The sequence below is a fragment of the Lynx canadensis genome, chromosome E2 (assembly GCF_007474595.2).
Source record: "Lynx canadensis isolate LIC74 chromosome E2, mLynCan4.pri.v2, whole genome shotgun sequence".
Taxonomy (NCBI): Eukaryota; Metazoa; Chordata; class Mammalia; order Carnivora; family Felidae; genus Lynx; species Lynx canadensis.
In genome coordinates, this window is record NC_044317.1 from 59,743,542 (window position 1) to 59,761,773 (window position 18,232).

At 50.7% G+C, this 18,232-nt stretch overlaps 1 non-coding gene across 1 annotated transcript; it reads right to left on the reverse strand.

Annotated features, from left to right (window-relative positions):
- Positions 1-3,885: 3,885 nt before the first annotated feature.
- On the reverse strand, positions 3,886-4,006 carry LOC115503604. The gene has a single exon (XR_003965439.1). It is a non-coding gene; the product is annotated as a U5 spliceosomal RNA (small nuclear RNA).
- Positions 4,007-18,232: the final 14,226 nt, after the last annotated feature.

Genomic DNA, 18,232 nt, shown 5'->3' on the forward strand with positions numbered 1-18,232 from the left:
ACTGTTTTTATCCCCAATCCACACATTTAGACGCCACTCTTCACAGAATCGCGCGGGAAGCCAACCAGGACACGGAAGAGCCAAAATGCACACCCCCACGTCTAGTGGCTGCCGCGTGTTATCACACCACCTTCAGAGAGGGACTGTGCCTTCTCTTTTACCCAGGAGGGGACCAAAGCACAGAGAGGTTGAGTAAGCATCTCCAGGAGGCACAGCGAGTAGGGCGTCACACCCGGCTCTCCCTTCAAAACATGGACATCAGCCACCGTGTTTTTCCTCTATTTCTGTCGATAGCACCTGGTTATGTCCTCAGGTATCTCCCCCCCACCCCCATCTCGACTGACTTGTCCCTGTTCAGTCATTTTTTTTTTAATTTTTTTTTCAACATTTATTTATTTTTGGGACAGAGAGAGACAGAGCATGAACGGGGGAGGGGCAGAGAGAGAGGGAGACACAGAATCGGAAACAGGCTCCAGGCTCTGAGCCATCAGCCCAGAGCCCGACGCGGGGCTCGAACTCACGGACCGCGAGATCGTGACCTGGCTGAAGTCGGACGCTTAACCGACTGCGCCACCCAGGCGCCCCCTGTTCAGTCATTTTACACCCACCGTCCGCCTGGGGCCAGACACAGCAGCATCCCCTGCAAACACAAGGACCTCACACGATGATCCTGCTCCGTGTCCCTCTCTGTCCCTCCTGCCACCACAGCCTGTGGGCTCCATCTCCAGAACACCCCAGATACATCGGTCCCCGGCCAGGCCTCCGTGGGCATACCAACATCTGCTCCCGTACCAGCCTCTTAACTATCTTCTTTCTTTTAAAAATCCATCTCACACCTTCATTTAACCGAAGACTCCCAAGTACGATAAAACCTTGGTTTGCGAGCATAATGCGTTCAGGAAACTCGCTTGCCATCCAAAGCACTCGCATATCAAGGCGAATCTCAAGAGCCATTGGTTGTGTTGTGATCGTGTGCCGTTGGGGGTCTCGCGCGACTGGCATCGCAAGACGTCGCTCGTTGATCAAGTTAAAACGGATTAGAAATGTTGGCTCCTCTCGCGGAACCCTCCCTCTCCGAAGAGGTAACTCGCAGTCCAAGGTTCTGCTGTATCACCTTTTGGAGACCTAATCCACGTCGCGGTGATGAACAGCAGAAATTACACTGTCTGCTTCCTTCTGTGTTTCCAAGCCTAGTGTGTGTTTCACGGCTGCAGCTCAGAGTTAATTTCACCAGCTATGCTTGGCGTCCGTGAAGCTTTCGTGGGATGTATGGTTTCACACCTTGGAGTATCCCTGTAACCAGCCGAGTGTCCCCTGCACTGGTGACCTCCTCTCTGCTCCCTGGGTGTTCGGACTCCTGCAGATTCCACACCCTGCTGGGACGATGCGCCGGGTTCCCTGTGTGCCCGGCGTGACCGCTGAGCAGCGTGTCCTCTGGGTTCATCCCTGCCGCCTCGGAGGGAAGGATCCGCTTCGCAGCGGCTGAATCATATTCCCTAATACTTACACCCCCACAGTTTTTTTTATCTAGTTATCCGTCTGTGTGTACCCTTGGGTTGTTCGAGTCTTTTGCCTGTTTCCTGACTGTGTCATTTGTCTTTACCGCGGGTGTTTAAGTCCCTATCCCACTGCTGATTCTACAAGGGGAGGTAGCGGAAGCACAGAGAGGTTAGGTGACTTGCCCAAGAATGCACAGCTGGTAACTGGAAGAGCCAGAAAACAGGAACCCAGGCCATCTCATTGGCGGAAAGGAAGCAGAGAGGCCCTCGCCCCTTTGGACTGATCTTTAAGCACCTACAGTCATTCTGGGTTCTGAGAAACAGCTCCAGACAGCGTTCCAGAATCTGATCATTTAAGGATCTCCAAGTGGCCTGGCTTGTACCCATCTCTGGGCCTCTGCACCCACTGTTGCCCCAAACAGGACAGTCCTTCCCCGAGACGAGGTCCCAGCCCTAAAATCCTCGCCTCAGAGGGCCGTTTCCACAGTCGCTCTCTGAAATCATGCCTGTGGTTTGCTAACTTGTTGGCTGCCTCTTCCTGCCAGGGGGATTTAAGCTCTGGGGATCAGCTGGCTTTTCTGTGCTGGGGTGGGCCTCCACCGCACCCCCCACGCCCAAGCCAGCCCCGGCTCCCACACCCGCCTGAGCCCTCTCTCTGGGCCCTGAACACTTCTCACGTCTGCAAACGTACCACTGTCCCTCTGTCACTGTACCGCCAGCACAAGGGATAATCAACACACACTCATTGAAGGAAATAATGAAAACAGCAAAAGCAGGAATCTGGAAATGGACTGCTTTTTAAAAAAAAAATTGGCAGCCAGCAGATTGGAATCATGGAAATTGTCTTCTCCTGAGAAAACAGATGTTCTTTCTTCTTGCTCACGTTCTTATTCTTCTCTGGTTCCAGGAAAAAATTCCCTGTACAATATCAGGTAAGTGAGAGGCTTCCTGCACCCCGACAAGGAGATGGGATACAGGGACCAACCCCCAGGATGGTCCCCTAAGACTCTGGCCAACGGGTGCTCATGCCCTTATAGTTCCTCCCACATTGAAGGGGGGGGGCGGTGCTGTGTGACCAACAAAATGGCAGAAAGGACCGTGTGTGAGCCATCCTCCCTTTTGGGCCACCTGCTCAGAAGGAACCCAGCTGCCAAGCTGGGGAGCCTTCGCCCTACAGCCAGCAGTGACTCACCAGCCATGTATGTGCGCCGTCTTAGACGTGGATCCTCCGTCACCAGGCGAGCTTTCAGATGACCACAGTCCCAGCCTACATCTTAACTGGAACCTTATGAGAGACCCTGAGCCGGAACCACCCAGCTGAGCCACTTCCACATTGCTGATGCGCAGAAACTGAGATCATGTTTGTTGTTGTTCAAGCTGCTAAATTTTGAAGAGCTTGTTATTCGTGGTGGGCACCAACATGCTGGGCTACCTCAGTAACCTCCAGTATTGCTCTTCTAAGCCTCCAGCGAGTCTGCATCACTGGAATAAAAAGCAAAGTCCTTCCGTGGCCAGCAGGACCTCCCATGACCCCAATCCCTGCTACCTCTCCCCTTGCATAGTCTACCCTCCTCCCCACACCTGTGTGAACATCCAGGCATGCTCCCCCGAGAGGACTGGACTTTGCCGTGCTCTCAGCTTGGAGCACCATCCCTGAGATGGCCTCATTTCTAGCCCCTGACTCCCTTACAGACTCTCTGCTCAAGCTCCCCTTCCCCAGACAGACTTACCTCCCCCAGCCCCTCTGTCCCCCACCTCACTCTATTCTGCCTTCTTCCTGATCAGTACCCCATGTGGCACACGCATTTGTTTACAAGCCACAAAAAGGCATGAAGATTGCCTATGGGCTTCACTGCTAACACACAACAGCCTGAACAGTGCCTGGCACGCTGAAAAATTATTGGCTGAATGTTGTGGATGAAGAAAGGCCACACATTTCTGACTGCTCAAGGAGTGGCATCTGTTTACGTGGCCTTAAGATACCTTGCGGCTTCCTTTTTGCTCTTTGAGAGCCCCTGAGGCCGCCATGCAGTGAGGAAGCCAATCTAGCCCGCGGAGGAGGAGAACTAAGACCCCAGCAGAGAGCCAGCACTGTGGCCAAACACGAAGGGAAGCTGTCTGGGACCTCCTACCCCAGGGGATTCCCCAGCCAAACGAGGCCACACAGGTGCAAAACCCAACCACAGAACTCATGGAATTGTGAGAAACAATGAACTGTTGTTTCTTTCTGCCCTTTCTTTCTTTTGTCCTTCCTTCCTTCCTTCCTTCCTTCCTTCCTTCCTTCCTTCCTTCCTTCCTTCCTTCCTTCCTTCCTTCCTTTCTCTCTCTCTCTCTCTCTCTCTCTCTCTCTCTCTCTCTCTTTCTCTCTCTCTCTCTTTTTTCTCTTTCCCTTGCAAACACAAGATCTCAAGAATTTGGGTAAATGCTCAGAATTGTTCCTCTCCATGGAAATCTTTATTTTAGTAAAAGGCAAAAAATGTATACAATCTGAAGAGAAACCAGAGGATTATAAACTGTTGTTTCTGTACAAGATTGGGGGCAGCTCGTTACACAGTGATAGGTAACTGATACACTCAGCAAAGCACCAGCTCCCTAGCAGACCCTCTTCCCTCTACCCTTGACCCCTGTAGTCCCTCTGCACACAGCAGCTGGAACCATATCCTGGAAAACACAGCTGCTGATGTCACCCCTCACCTCACTTAAAGCAATTCCCTGTCGCTTTTAGGATAAAGAGAAACAGCCAGAGATGATGAGGCTTTGCGGGCTCCAGCCTCTCCCATTGCATCCGACCTCATCACCTTCCACCCCACACTCCAAGCCCTCTGGAGTGTAATTAGCTTCCTAATTTTTTTTTTCACATGCCACTCATGTGCCTAGAATGCCCTTCCTCGTGCCCATCCCTGGTAACACCACCCATGTAATCTTGAGATACCAGCTCCAGCATCATTTGCACAGGAATGCCCTCCTTGATTTCTCCAAGACAGACCATCCTGCTCTAAGCTCTCAGAGCCCTTCCCTCTGTTAACACTTACCATAGGCTATAATTTTTTCTGATGTGCATATCAGTCAGGGGTCACCAGAGAAACAGTGATCACAGGATTATGGAGTCTGGCAGGTCCAAACTCTGCAGGATGGGGCCAGCAGGCTGAAGACTGAAGGTACAGCTCGTGTTGTGGTTCGGGTCTGAGAATCATCTGCTGGCAGAACCCCCTCTTGCTTGGGGAAGGGAGGTTAGTCTTTGTTCTGTTCAGGCCTTTAACTGATTGGGTGAGGCCCAACCACATTAGGGAGGATGATGTGTTTGACTCAAAGTCCACCAATTTAAATATCAATCTCATACCAAAAACAACAACAACAACAAAAACCAAAAAAAAAAAAAAAACAACAACAACGAAAAAACACCCTCAGAGAAACATCCCGAACAACTTTGAAGCAGATGTCCAGGCACTATGGCCCAGCCAAGCTGACACATCAAGTTAACCATCACAACCTCTATCTCCCTTGCCAAGAGGTAAGTCCCATGAGGGCTGGACCGTATCTGTATTTTCTCTCTCTGCACCCCAGCACTGGAGGCCAGGATGGTGACTGACACATAGCAGGTACTCGGTCAATGCTTGTCATGTAAAACTGACATGATACCCCTGCCACTTCCTCCTCTCAGGGTCTCAGCAACCTCTTCCCACACCCAGGATTCCTGTAGCATCTCCTTTGGGGTCTCATAGCCGCCGAATTCCTCTTTTCTAGTCTAACCTCCAAGGCGGTTTTCCAAAACATAAACGTCAGCAGCAGCAACAGTTGATCTGATCGTGAACATCTTTTACTTAAACACTCATGCCAGATCCCACACTGTCTACAGAATGAAGCTTAGCTCGGCCCAGAAATCGCTCTCATTCTGTGGATTCTACATGGGTCCCCAAAATTCTCACTCACTGCGTACACACCCTGTGTAATCCTCCTCAGTGGGGCCATGAGATCTTGTTCCTGTGATTCCATTATGTTCTATAGCAGTAGGGAGATCACCCTGGGTGGGCCTGACCTAATCAGGTGGGCCTTTAAAGGACAAGCAGAGGACGCCAGAAAGATATGTGACATGTTGTGAATTGCCCACGGGAGGCATGGGGCAAGGAATGGGGGCAGCCTCTGGGAGCTGAAAGCGGACCCCCGCTGACAGCCCATGAGAAAATGGGGTGGTTTCAGCCATACCATCGAAAGGCAATGGATCCTGCCAACAGTCTTGCTGTGTGTGTGTGTGTACGCGCACGCGCACACACACACACACACGAGTGCTTGGAAGAGTTCCCTGAGCCTCAGATAAGACCACAGACCCGGATAACACCTCGATTTCAGCCTGAGGAGACCCTAAGCAGAAGGTCCAGCCTGAATTTCTGACAAGAAAAACTGTGAGATAATAGGTTTAAGCTGCAGAGAAGTGGGGATTTGTTACACAGGAGCAAAAACAAATACACCTTCCACTGGTGGCTCCACAAATGTGTCAGATGCTGGCACAGGCTGGGCCCAAGGACCACCGCGCCAGGATGGAAACGGAAGGTCCACTGGTCCGGGACACAGCCCTCTCGCCCCCAGACCCTCGCAATGGAGGCTCCAGCTAGAACACCCACTCGGGGGCCTTCTAGCAATGTTGGTGCCCCAAGGACCTGCCAGGGCCGAGCTGTGCGTCTTCTGGCTGGTGTCAGAACCTCTCTGATCCCAAGCCATTCGACCATAAAGTAGGGATGAGCACCCTATGAGGGTTTCAGAATTGAATGATTGGATTCCCACCTAAAGCACTCGGCACAGGACCTGGAAGCCGTGTGCACGAGCACTAGACAGGCTATCTGAACTCATCGTAGCCAGTCCGTGACCGTGTGCGTAAGGGCACACGCACACAGTGGGGCTCCCACACAGACAGAAGCCCTTCCTGTCCTCATACCTGTACCAGTGGAATTTGTTCTGTAAGCATTTAATTGACACCAACTGGCTTCACAGCACCACGAAGGGTCCCCAGGACAGAAAGCTGCTTCCTTAGAAAATAACGTTGCAAAACAACCAGTTCTCAGAATCGCAGAGGGGAAAGCTGGTTAGAGAGGGAACGTGGTGACAGCAGTTCGCCAAACAGATGGTCAGTATTACTCTTTCCTTCGTGTTTTGGAAAGGGGTGTCTCCCCTGTGCTGTCTGTACCGAGCATGGTCCAAGACGGCCATTCCTGCCCTTAGTTACATGGACGTGTCTTGGAATCCAGCCTGGCCCTTAGCTCAATGGAAATTCCACGGGATTCTGGAAAGCGGAGGGTCCGTCTTGGCTACTCGGCCTCGTGTGAAAATTCTAACAGCCTCTCGCCGGAAAGCATTTCTCGCATCTGTCCCCATTCACCAGGGCCGGGACTGAGGTGAAGCGGGGGTGGGGAGGCTCTCAGCTCTAGTACATAATCGAAGCGTGGGATTTCAGGGGGCGCCAACATCGCATTAAGCAAGAGAAACAATATTTTAATGCAACGTTTCTTTAAAATTCAAAGTTAATGCAGAACAATCGACCATGAACAAAAAAGTATCAACATTTTAACTAAAGACAGGATCTGACGGGATCGGGAGGGGGGTCGGGGTGGGGTGAGGGAGCTGAGCCGCACAAAGTGCACAGTCAGGTCCCGTCTTGAGTAAGAATTTAGGTGTTGGGTCCATCGTGGGTTATTTCTGCATTTTTATCTTAAAACATATTGCATTTTGGGGGCTCTTGGGTGTCTCAGTCTGTGAGGCGTCTGACTGTTGATTTTGGCTCAGATCATGACCTCAAAGTTTGTGGGATCGAACCCCACATCGGGCTCTGTACTGATAGCTCAGAGCCTGCTTGGGATTCTCTCTCTCCCTCTCTCTGCCCCTCCCCTGCTCGCTCGCTCTCAAAACAAATAAATAAACATGAGAAAAATACCGCATTCACATTTTATCTTGATTATCAGGCCCCAGGTGGATGCCTCCCCTGGTTACTCTGCATTGTTTCCTTTGAAACTATTTTGGGGACACCTGGGTGGTTCTGTCAGTTATGCATCCAACTCTTGATTTCAGCTCAGGTCATGATCTTACAGTTTGTGGGACCGAGCCCCACATTGGGCTCCTTGCTGACAGCTCAGAGCCTGCTTGGGATTCTCTCTCTCCCACTTTCTCTGTCCCTTCCCCATGTCACTCTCTCTCTCTCTCTCTCTCTCTCTCTCTCTCTGTCTCTCAAATAAATAAGCATTTTTAAAAGATGAAACAATGTTTTGGTTTTAGTCATTTTATTGCCATACTTTTTTCACTTTTTAATGTAAATTTGTATTGACTCCAGAATAACATGATGTGACTGCAGTTGCCTTAAGACTGAACATTTCTGAAAGCTAAAAACACTGAGAATAAAAACAGGCAAACATAAAAAAAATACAAAAATAAATAAACGGCTCTCAAATCTTTCCCCCTTCCCCAGTGCCACCACTCTTCGTCCTCACTGCCATCACATCAAGCTTGAACAAGCGTACCAACCTCCAAACCATCCTGTCCCGTTCTGGGGCTTGTCCACCTCTGAAATGTCACCATCACTTCCCAAGGCGCTCAAGCTAAAATTTGGGATTAAGTCTTCCTTCATGCCTTTCCCCCATCCACGTTCCCTCCATCCACGAGTCTTGCTGATCCCACCTGTGTCCCCCACTGTCTAGAAATCTCTAAATGCTGCCCCCTGTCCCCACGCCATCACCTTTGGCTTGGGTTATGACAACTGACTTCGAACTATTTTCTCGCCTGTCTTACTCTCCCCGCCCAGAGTCTCCCAGGATGTGGGATGGATTGCCCCTCTGTGATGTCATGTGATGTGATGATTCAGCTTCGGTCACGATTGAATTTCACCGTCAGTGCTGTGGACACAGCCTTGTGGCGGGACCGTCTTATGTACCATGCCCGGTCTCTGCCCACCCCCTCCAGATGCCAGTCGTGTATGCCGCTCCCTATGTTGTGACCATCGAGGTCGTCCCCAGGCAATGCCAGCTGTCCCGTGGTGGACAAAGTCACCCCTGGTTGAGAACCACTGGTTTAGCCACACTTATTCACATTGTTTTGTCGCCATTGCGTTTCCTTTAAAAAACAAAACAAAAAAACCTTCCTTTTTGTAAACATTTTTTAATGTTTTATTTATTTTTGAGACTAAGAGTGCGAGCGGGGGAGGGACAGGGGATCCCAAGCAGGCTCTGCGCTGAGAGCAGCAAGCCCGATGCAAGGCTTGAACTCATGAACTGTGAGATCATGACCTGAGCCGAAATCAAGAGTCAGACACTCAACCCACTGAGCCCCCCAGGCGCCCCCAAAAAACCTTCCTTTTTATTTTAATTTTTTTTTAATTTTTTTTTAACGTTTATTTATTTTTTGAGACAGAGAGAGACAGAGCATGAACAGGGGAGGGGCAGAGAGAGGGAGACACAGAATCTGAAACAGGCTCCAGGCTCTGAGCTGTCAGCACAGAACCCGACGCGGGGCTTGAACTCACGGACCATGAGATCATGACCTGGGCTGAAGTCGGACGCATAACGGACCAAGCCACCCAGGCGCCCCAAAACCTTCCTTTTTAAAGGACAGTTTCAGGCCACAGTAAGATTGAGAGGAAGGTACAGAGATTTCCCGTGTGCCCCCTGCCCCCACTCACGCACAGACTCCCCATCATCACATCCCCCATCTGAGGGCATGCCTGTTACCGCGGATGAGGCTGCATAGACACGTCATCACCACCTGGAGTCCACACGTCACATCGGGGCCACTCGTGCTGCCTTGTGCCTTCTCTGGGTTTGGACAGATGTATAGTGACCTGCATCCCACCTTGGAGATCACATCAAGCATTTTCACTGCCCTAAAAGTCCTCTGTGCTCCGTCTCCACTGCCCCCCCACCCCGGCCCCTGTAACACCCCAAACACATGGGACACAGACACGACACAGACCCTCATGTGCTCACACACACCCACTCAGGCTCTTGCACACTTTGAGACCCAGAGCCGTGGGCTGTTTGCTGAACACCTCCTGGTCCTCATTTAGCTCTGGAGGTGGGGACCACGCTTTCCTGTCTGAGGTGAAGACACGGGGGCCCCGAAAGTCAGCGAGCGTGGCTGAATTCCTCACGCGTGTTTCCGATGTGGCACACGGACATTTAGGCACGGATGGGACGTTAGCATGAACGGTGACTGGGGCACAGCGGCTGGAAGAACATGCAAAGAGAGAAAAATCTGTTCTTCCACCATGAGCCATTCTCGGTGCCGAACTCCTGTAGACTTTCGATCTTGTTTCTTTTGGACTTTTTTTTAAGTTTGGTTTGAGAGAAAGAAAGAGCACGAGTAGGGGAGGTGCAAAGAGAGAGAAAGAGAAGTCCAAGCAGGCTCCACACTGTCAGCAAAGAGCCCAATGTGGGGCTTGAACCGACCGACCATGAGAGGAGCCAAAGTCAAGAGTCAGAGACCACTACTGAGCCACCCAGGTGCCCGCGGATTTTGTTTCTTTTGTTGTGTTCTGCTCAGACACCTTCGGTCCTGCAGAAAGGACACCTAGGGGCTTCAGTCAAGTCCTAGGTTTCGCTATTCAGAACCTGAACCATGTCCCGTTTTAGGAAAACCCAGGTGTGTGCTGTAAAGCCATCGTGGCAGATGGGACAGTTGGGTACAGGGCACGTTGGAGGACGATCAATGGCTCTCAAACTCTTGCTCCCCACGGGAGTGCCTCTCAGAGTCATGCGACAGCGTGTGTGGCCACCGCGTCCATCTGTGACCCATTCGGTGTAGCTCAAGGTTACAAACGGCAGCCCCTCGGCAGTTCGGCCGCAGCTGCCGGTGGTCAAGGCGGTCAGGCCGCCCTCGGCCTCCTCCGCTGGGCCCCACGTGCTGCTCAGAGTCAAGGGCCAGAGCAGCTGTCGGGGGGATTAGCTGTCAGGAAAGCCGATCCCATGACAAACGTTTCAGGTATGTCCGCCCCTGGGAGGCGCGAGCTCCAAGGTCTGTACTATAGAACTCGCTGGTGTCGGAAGATGGAGAACATGTTTGTTTTCTGAGTCCTCAGAGGCCCATGATGGGGACATCCTGAACATACCCAGAGGATCGGAACACACAGGCTGCACACACCATAAAGAAGGGGCCGTTTGGGGGTCTCCGCATGGAGCCCCCTTTCGGTGGTTTGCTCAGAATATGTTGCTGTTGTTCTCTGAGATGTTATGTTTCTTGCTCCTGATTCCGAAGAGGGGCGCTTTGCGGTGAGAGGATTATAGGAGGGAGTGCCCTGTGCTCCTCACCGAGGGAAACATGGGGCCAGAGGCTTTATCAATATTTCATTTTCTCCCTGGGAAACGGATAAGCCCCAAAGCCCTGGGTGTGGTGGGAATGAGGCAAAATTAAGAGTAAAGATTATTGGGGCGCCTGGGTGGCTCAGTCGGTTGACTGTCTGACTCTTTTTATTTTAAGCTTATTTACTTATTTTGAGGGACAGAGAGAGAGAAGGGGAGGGGCATGGAGGAGAGGAGAGAGAGAATCCCAAGCAGGCTCAGCACTGTCAGCGTAGAGCCCCACACAGGGCCCCAACTCACAAGATCATGAGACCATGAGATCCTGATCTGAGCTGAAAGCTGAAATCAAGAGTCAGATGCTCAATGGACCGAGCCCCCCGCCCCCTCCCCAGGCACCCCAAGTGCCCAACTCTTGGTGTCGGCTAAGGTCATGATCGCGTGTTTCATGGGATCAAGCCAAGCCTCAAGTCAGGCTCTGCATTGACAGCATGGAGCCTGCTTGGGACTCTCTTCCTCTCTCTGCCCCTCCCCTGCTTGTGCGTGCATGCTCCCTCTCAAAATAAATACATAGACATTAAAAAATAATTTTAAAAAGATTAAAGATTATTAGTCTGTAAAATTAAAGAGCACCTCTTTTCCGACTCTTTTCAGGAGGGCAGTGGGGTTGGAAACAGGACGGTGAAATGGTCAAATACGTGGTTCAGAAAGACCAGTTTGGCTCTGAGTTTGGGACGTGGCGGGGGGAGAGGGGGCGGTGGGCAGCGTGTTGAAAAGCTTGAGAATAAACAAAAGTGGACAAAAGAGCACAGTGTTTCCTCTTATGCTCGTGGTTTCATGGATGATCAGCTCACACCCCCAGCCTCCCATCACACCACCTGCAACACTTTTAAAGCAACTCCCAGACACGATATCATTTCATCCATAAATAGTTTAGTGTCTGGGTCCTCAGGAGAAGCCCTCCTGCGTACAACTGACTTTTGAACCCACGCAGGGTGATTTTCACTAAATACGAGGAATGCGTTTTACAGACGCGTGTTAAGGTTTGCATTTTCGTCGGGATAACTCCTGCTGGTCTCCATGGTTCACATTTCATTTGAGGTGTCTGGGGTTTTGTTTTTGTTTGGCTTTTTTTTTTTTTTTTAGAGTTTCTTATATGTTAAATAATCAGTTGTTTTCATATCAATTATTTTTTAATTTTTTTAATGTTTATTTATTTTTGAGAGAGAGAGAGAGAGAGAGCATGAGTGGGGGAGGACCAGAGAGAGGGAGACACAGAATCTGAAGCAGGCTCCAGGCTCTGAGCTGTCAGCACAGAGCCCCACGCGGGGTCAGACTCATGAACCAGGAGATCATGACCTGAGCCGAAGCCGGACGCTTAACAAACTGAGCCAAACCCTGTTTTCACGTCAATTATATAGGAGTGTTTCCAGAATGGATTTTTGCTTTAATTTTTTTTTTAATTTTCCTTTTTATTTTTTTATTTTCAAGAAAGAGAGCGAGCGAGAGGACACACATGTATGGGCGAGTGGGGAAAGGGCAGAGGGAGAGAGAGAATCTTAAGAGAGAGAATCTCTAGGCTCAGCATAGAGCCCGACTCAGGGCTCCATCCCATGACCCTGGGATCATGACCTGAGCTGAAATCAAGAGTCAGACACTCAACCAACTGACTGAGCCACCCAGCCGCCCCTATTTTTGCTTTTTAAATGTAACTTTTTTGGGTTGAGTGAATGATTGTATGAGTTTGCTATGGCTGCCATAACAAAGCAGGACAGCCTGGGAAGCTTCCATGACAGACGATTATTTTCTGACGATTTCCCGGAGGCCTTTCTCCTTGGCTCGTACACGGCCGCCTACTCCCCGTGTCCTCACATGATTTCCTTCTGTGCATGTCTATGTCCTGATCTCTTCTTCTTCCTCTTCTCTTTTTTAAGATGTTACTTTAAGTAGGCTCTACACCCAACGTGGGGCTCGAACTCCCGACCTCAAGATCAAGAGTCAGGCATGCTTTTCCGACTGAGCCAGCCAGGACCCACCCTAACCCTTCATTAGAAGTTAATCACCTCTTTAAAGACCCTGTCCTCGAATACAGTCGCATTCTGAGGCCTTGGGAATTAGGACTCCAGCACAGGAATTTTGGGAAGACACCACTTGGCCTATGAAAGCTGGAGCCCAGGTGGACGGGCAGTGGGGAGACGGGCCTGGAGGGCTTGCTAAGGGCCAGATCCGGGGATGTGTTTTAGACCTAGGTCAGCGACTTGGATTTCACCCAGGTTTCAGGAGGGAGCCCCTGACAGACATCGGGCAGAGGAGGGCCACGGTCCGACGTGCATGTGAACAATATGACCCTGGCTGCCCGTGGGGCACCGGGGCTGGAGACTGTGGGGAGACCCAGGCAGAGAAACTGGACACCTCTGGGGTCGGGGGGCCGGACAGGCACGGGCAGAGGGAAGAGATTTGGATCTAGGTCATTAGGCGTGAATGTTCTCAGCAGCTCCCACCTCCCCAGCAGGAGGAGACACAGACACAACAGAAGGCCGAGGCCGGGCTTCTCCTCTCTGCTGCCTCTTCACCCTCCACAGAGGAGGGTTGACGGAGCCTGTGGCCAGAAGCCTCTTTCTTTCTCGGGCTCGGCCAATTCCTTCCCTTTGGGTAGTTTTAAAGGGACTCCGTGATATTCTCGGACGCCCTCTGCTGCCCATTTTCCTCAGCACATGATAACGGTCTGCCCCGGGCAGTGCGACGGTGGGGGGCGGGGCGTGGGGTTACCAGCCATGGGTGACTACAGAGCGCTGGAGATGTGGCCAGAGCGAACCAGTGTGTAAAACCCACAGTGGATTGTGAAGATCATGTGTACGAGAAAAGGAGGGTGAAATACCTCGTTGACAATGTCTTCTACTGATTCCATGTTGATTATGCGATAATATTTTGAGTATATTGCATTAAATAGATACGATTTTAAAATTGATCTTAGAAAAAATTGTTTCTTTTTCTGTCTTTTCAATGAGGATGCTATGAAGTTTTAAATTACATACGTGGTTTGTGTTCTATTTCTTTATTTCTCACTGGTGTGCACTATTATGCATGTATGGGGATATCAAGCAGCTTTTCTCAGCCTTGGTACCACTGACATTTGGGGCTAGGTCATTCTTTGTGTGGGGGCCATCCTGTGCGCTGTAAAAGGTTGAGTGGCATCCCTGGCCCCCGCCGTCTAGATGGTGGTAGCAGCCCCTCCCAGCTGTGACGACCAAAAATGGCTCCAGACATTGCCAAATTGTACCCTGAGGGACAGAATCACCCTCAGTTAAGAACTATTTATATATGATTCCACATATATGTATGTGTATGTATATATCTGTATACGTAATCATTTAGAGAGAAATATGTTGATATTAATTACATTATTATATATGAACATATATGTATTTATGAAGTAAAAAGTATGTATGAAATTTACCTACATGTGATACTTTCTGAGCCCCCATTATGTGCAAACTTTGTGTGGAGCACTCACACACATTTTCCCTTTTGATCCTCACAATGACCCCGCCAGACGGGCATTATTATTGTCCCCGTTTTTCAGGCGAAGAAGCTGAGGCACAGGATGGTTAAGTGACTGCCCCTGAGGTGCACAGCTAATTAACCTGGATTCAAGTCCAGGCATACCATTGGTGGAAGGGAAGTAGGAGTGAGCCCCACACCCATGGGTTGACCTATAGGAATCCAGGATCTGCATCTGACATACAGCAACATGACTGTAGTTAGCAACGCTGAGATGTATATTTGCTAAGAGGGTAGATCCTAAGTGTTCTCATCATACACAAAGAAAAGAAAAAAGAAGGAAGGGAAAGAAAGGGGGAAGGAAGGGAGGGAGGGAGGGAGGGAGGAAGGGAGGGAGGAAAAGAGAAGAGAAGGAGGGAGGAAAGAAGTTAGAAAAGAGGAGGGAGGAAGGAAGTTAGAAAAGAGAAGGAGGGAGGAAGGGAAAGAAAAAAGAAGGAAGGAGGAAGGAAGTTAGAAAAGAGAAGGAGGGAGGAAGGAAGGGAGGAAGGGAACTACGTGAGGAGGCAGATACTCGACCGTGATGATTATTTCACCAGGTACATGTCTATCATATCAGCACATTGTACACCTTAAATGTATACAATTTTAACTCATCAATTATACCTCAACAAAACTGGAACGACAGCAAAAATAATTCTAGATCTGCATCCGGTGCTCCATGGGCCCCATCCCTGTCCTGGAATCAGTCCTCCCATTGGAGGGGGCGTTGAGGAGGTGAGAGCCAGGACTACAACATGCGCCCCCACCCTGCCCCAGGAGGCCAGAAGAATCCAGAACATAGGCTCCAACGCAGTCACCCCCATGAGACTGTGGTGTAACAAGACAGCACAGATTCACACATTCATCCATCGTCCAGGTGGGGGTCACCTGAGCTGCAGGCCTACTATGCGCCCCCCAAAGGCAGGGGGTCCGGAGGTAACTCACCGCCGGGGTGCGCTCACAGGGATGCACTCTTCCTGAGTGGCACAGGGACCACACGGTAGGAGCAGACAAAGAATAAGATTGCAGACGAAGGCGGTATGGGGGAATAAGACAGGAAGGTGATTGGGGCGAGGTCAGTGGGGGATTCTAGAAAGTGGTTTTCTAAGGTGGAGCCCACAGGCCTGCATGGGGAGCCCCCTAGGGAAACACCTGCCAGGACTCTGGCCAGGGTGGGAGTGGGTCTGAGGTGGTTCTCTCCTGCCCCTGACCCCAGGATCCTCTGCACCAGGCAAGGGGGTGCAGGCTGCAGGGAGAAGCCACCTGCCCGCCACCCCTCTCAGTGACCCCTCCACCAGCTCCGCGGGGCCCCTCCTGGAGTCTGGGCTGGGATTTGAATGTGCGGGTGCCCACAGTCTGAGTCCCGAGCATGGAATTTTCCAGGCTCCGCATCCCTCCCTGGACCCCCGAGCAGCCCCCTCCTCGTGCCCAGCTGGCTGCCGTTTCCACGGTTCCACGTTTCCACGGCAGCAGTGGTCGTAGTCGCCAGGTGGGAGGTGGGGTGCAGGCGCCAGCCTGCGGGGGGCCGGGTTCCCATTAGCAGTCAGCTAGCAACTTCTGTGTAATTAAAATGCATCCTCAGACTGGGTCTTTGCAGAAGGGGAAAAACAGGTCTCTGCAGCTCGGTTGGAAATCCCAAAGCGCCCCAAAGAGCAGGTGATATAAACCTTATCCGTCCTCCAACTCATTCATTGATTCACCAAACCACTAGTTTAGTTCACAAACATTTATTCCTTTAAATAGATGATGAACATAGATGATTCTATGAATACACTAAATCCACGCCTATTTTAAGCTCCAGGCTTTGTTCTAGAGATGAAGGAAAAGCCTAAAGGGCCTCCTTTCCTGATGCTTATTCTGTGCCCACACGGAAATAAGCATATTATATGATGGCAGGCACTGGTAAGTTTCGAAAGACAAAGCCATCAATATTGCTTTCAATTTCATTTTCTCCCTTTTTAAACCGTAGCATATTTTGAGTGGTGGTTACATTTTTTTTTAATTTTTTTTTTAACGTTTTTTTATTTTTGGGACACAGAGAGAGCATGAACGGGGGAGGGGCAGAGAGAGAGGGAGACACAGAATCGGAAGCAGGCTCCAGGCTCTGAGCCATCAGCCCAGAGCCCGACGAGGGGCTCAAACACACGAACCGTGAGATCGTGACCTGAGCCGAAGTCAGACGCTCAACCGACTGAGCCATCCAGGCGCCCCCTGTGGTGGTTACATCTTAACTCAGTGAACATAATAATCGTATGGGGGATGTTGTGCAGTAAAAATTCCACCTTCACATCTGTTACACATTCTTTTTTTTTTTAATGTTTATTTTATATTTAGAGAGAGAGAGAGCACAGCAGGGGAGGGGCAAAGAGAGAGGGGGACAGAGGATCCAAAAGGGACTCTGAACTGTCAGCAAAGAGCCTGACATGGGGCTCAAACCCACAACACCGTGAGATCATGACCTGAGCTGAGATCAAGAGTCGGATGCTTAACCGACTGAGCCACACAGGAGACCCACACGTTCTTTAATGTGTAATTCCAAGCACAAGGCATTGTCAACCCCCACTTTTTTTTTTAACAGAATAGTAATTTTTGCCATTTTTCTCCAACTTCCTATTTTCCGCTTCATGTGAAGACAGCATGGCATGGTGGGTAAAAGCGTGGATTGAACCCACTTATCCACTTGCTATCTCGGGGCTCTGCCTGGCTCCTCAGCTCTAAAGTGGGGATTGTCCCGGGGAGAGCATGGGTAGAGGGTGTCTACTAAGATACATGTACAAGTTAAATAAAGTAGATAAATCACGGAGATCATTCCATACCGGTACGGAAGCAACTTACTCCTTATTCGTATAGATTCGGAGTATCCGGTGACATGGGTGTTTTCTGGCTGATTTAACACGTCCCCTCCTCATGGATACTGAGGTTGTGTCCAGTCCTTTGTGATAACCGATGCTGCCGTGAGATCCAGTGTGCACATATGTGTGAGGGCAGCTGTGCGATATAGTCCTCGAAGTGGGATTTCTGGCTCAGAGGGTGCAGCGTTCCGGTCTGACCTCGAGAATGCCCAGTAGCCGCCATAAAGGTTGTGTCAGTTTCCACACCCACCAATAACGGACGAGCGCTGAAGAGGGTTCAACATGAAAATACGGTTTTCCAATTTCTCTGGGAAATCCGGAAGGGCTGAACAATGTTGGGTTCAACTTCACGCATGGGAGCCATTGCACGGGTCTGGAGGCCCTGTCCATTTCAGAAAAACACAGTCTCTCCTCTTTACCACACTCCCCACCATGCTCTATTACCCCAGCGTCCAGATGCCATCAGTGTCCAGTTTGCTTTGTGCTGGAGGCAGTGGTTCCCTTTCCAGAGGAGACATTCCTGGGTGCCCTTGAGGACCCTTGAGGGCACTGAGGCCAGACTGACAGGGTTACTTATTTTTAAGAAAATGCCAGACCTTTTCCAAAGTGGTTGTGCTGTTTTACGCTCCCACCAACAGCACACGAACCTTTCCGTTCATTGTTCCACATCCTCACCCACACCTGATGTTGTCAGTCTCTTTCTTTTCCCCCATTCTGGCGAGTGTGAGGTGGTGGTCATGTTTTCGTTTTTGTTTTACGAGTCGGGAAAGGGAGGACTCATCTTTACAGAAAAGGAAGAGTATTCCAAGCTGCTAGATGTGCTCAAGCCTCGTCTGCTTCCCTCCCTCTGTGGCCTGGAGAGCGTTTGACGTGGAGGCTCCACTGTGGACGTCAGAGGTGCCTGAGAGCTCGGGAGGGAAGCACCTACCCGATATCCATGCTCCGTGGATTGGTCTCCCCGCTCCACCACTCCCTTCTCTCGATTCTCTTCCTGCCCCAATACTGAACGCCAGCCTCGCCCCCTCGCCCGGCCTGCCTTCTCCGTGGTGTTCCCTCCACAGAAGCATCCTCT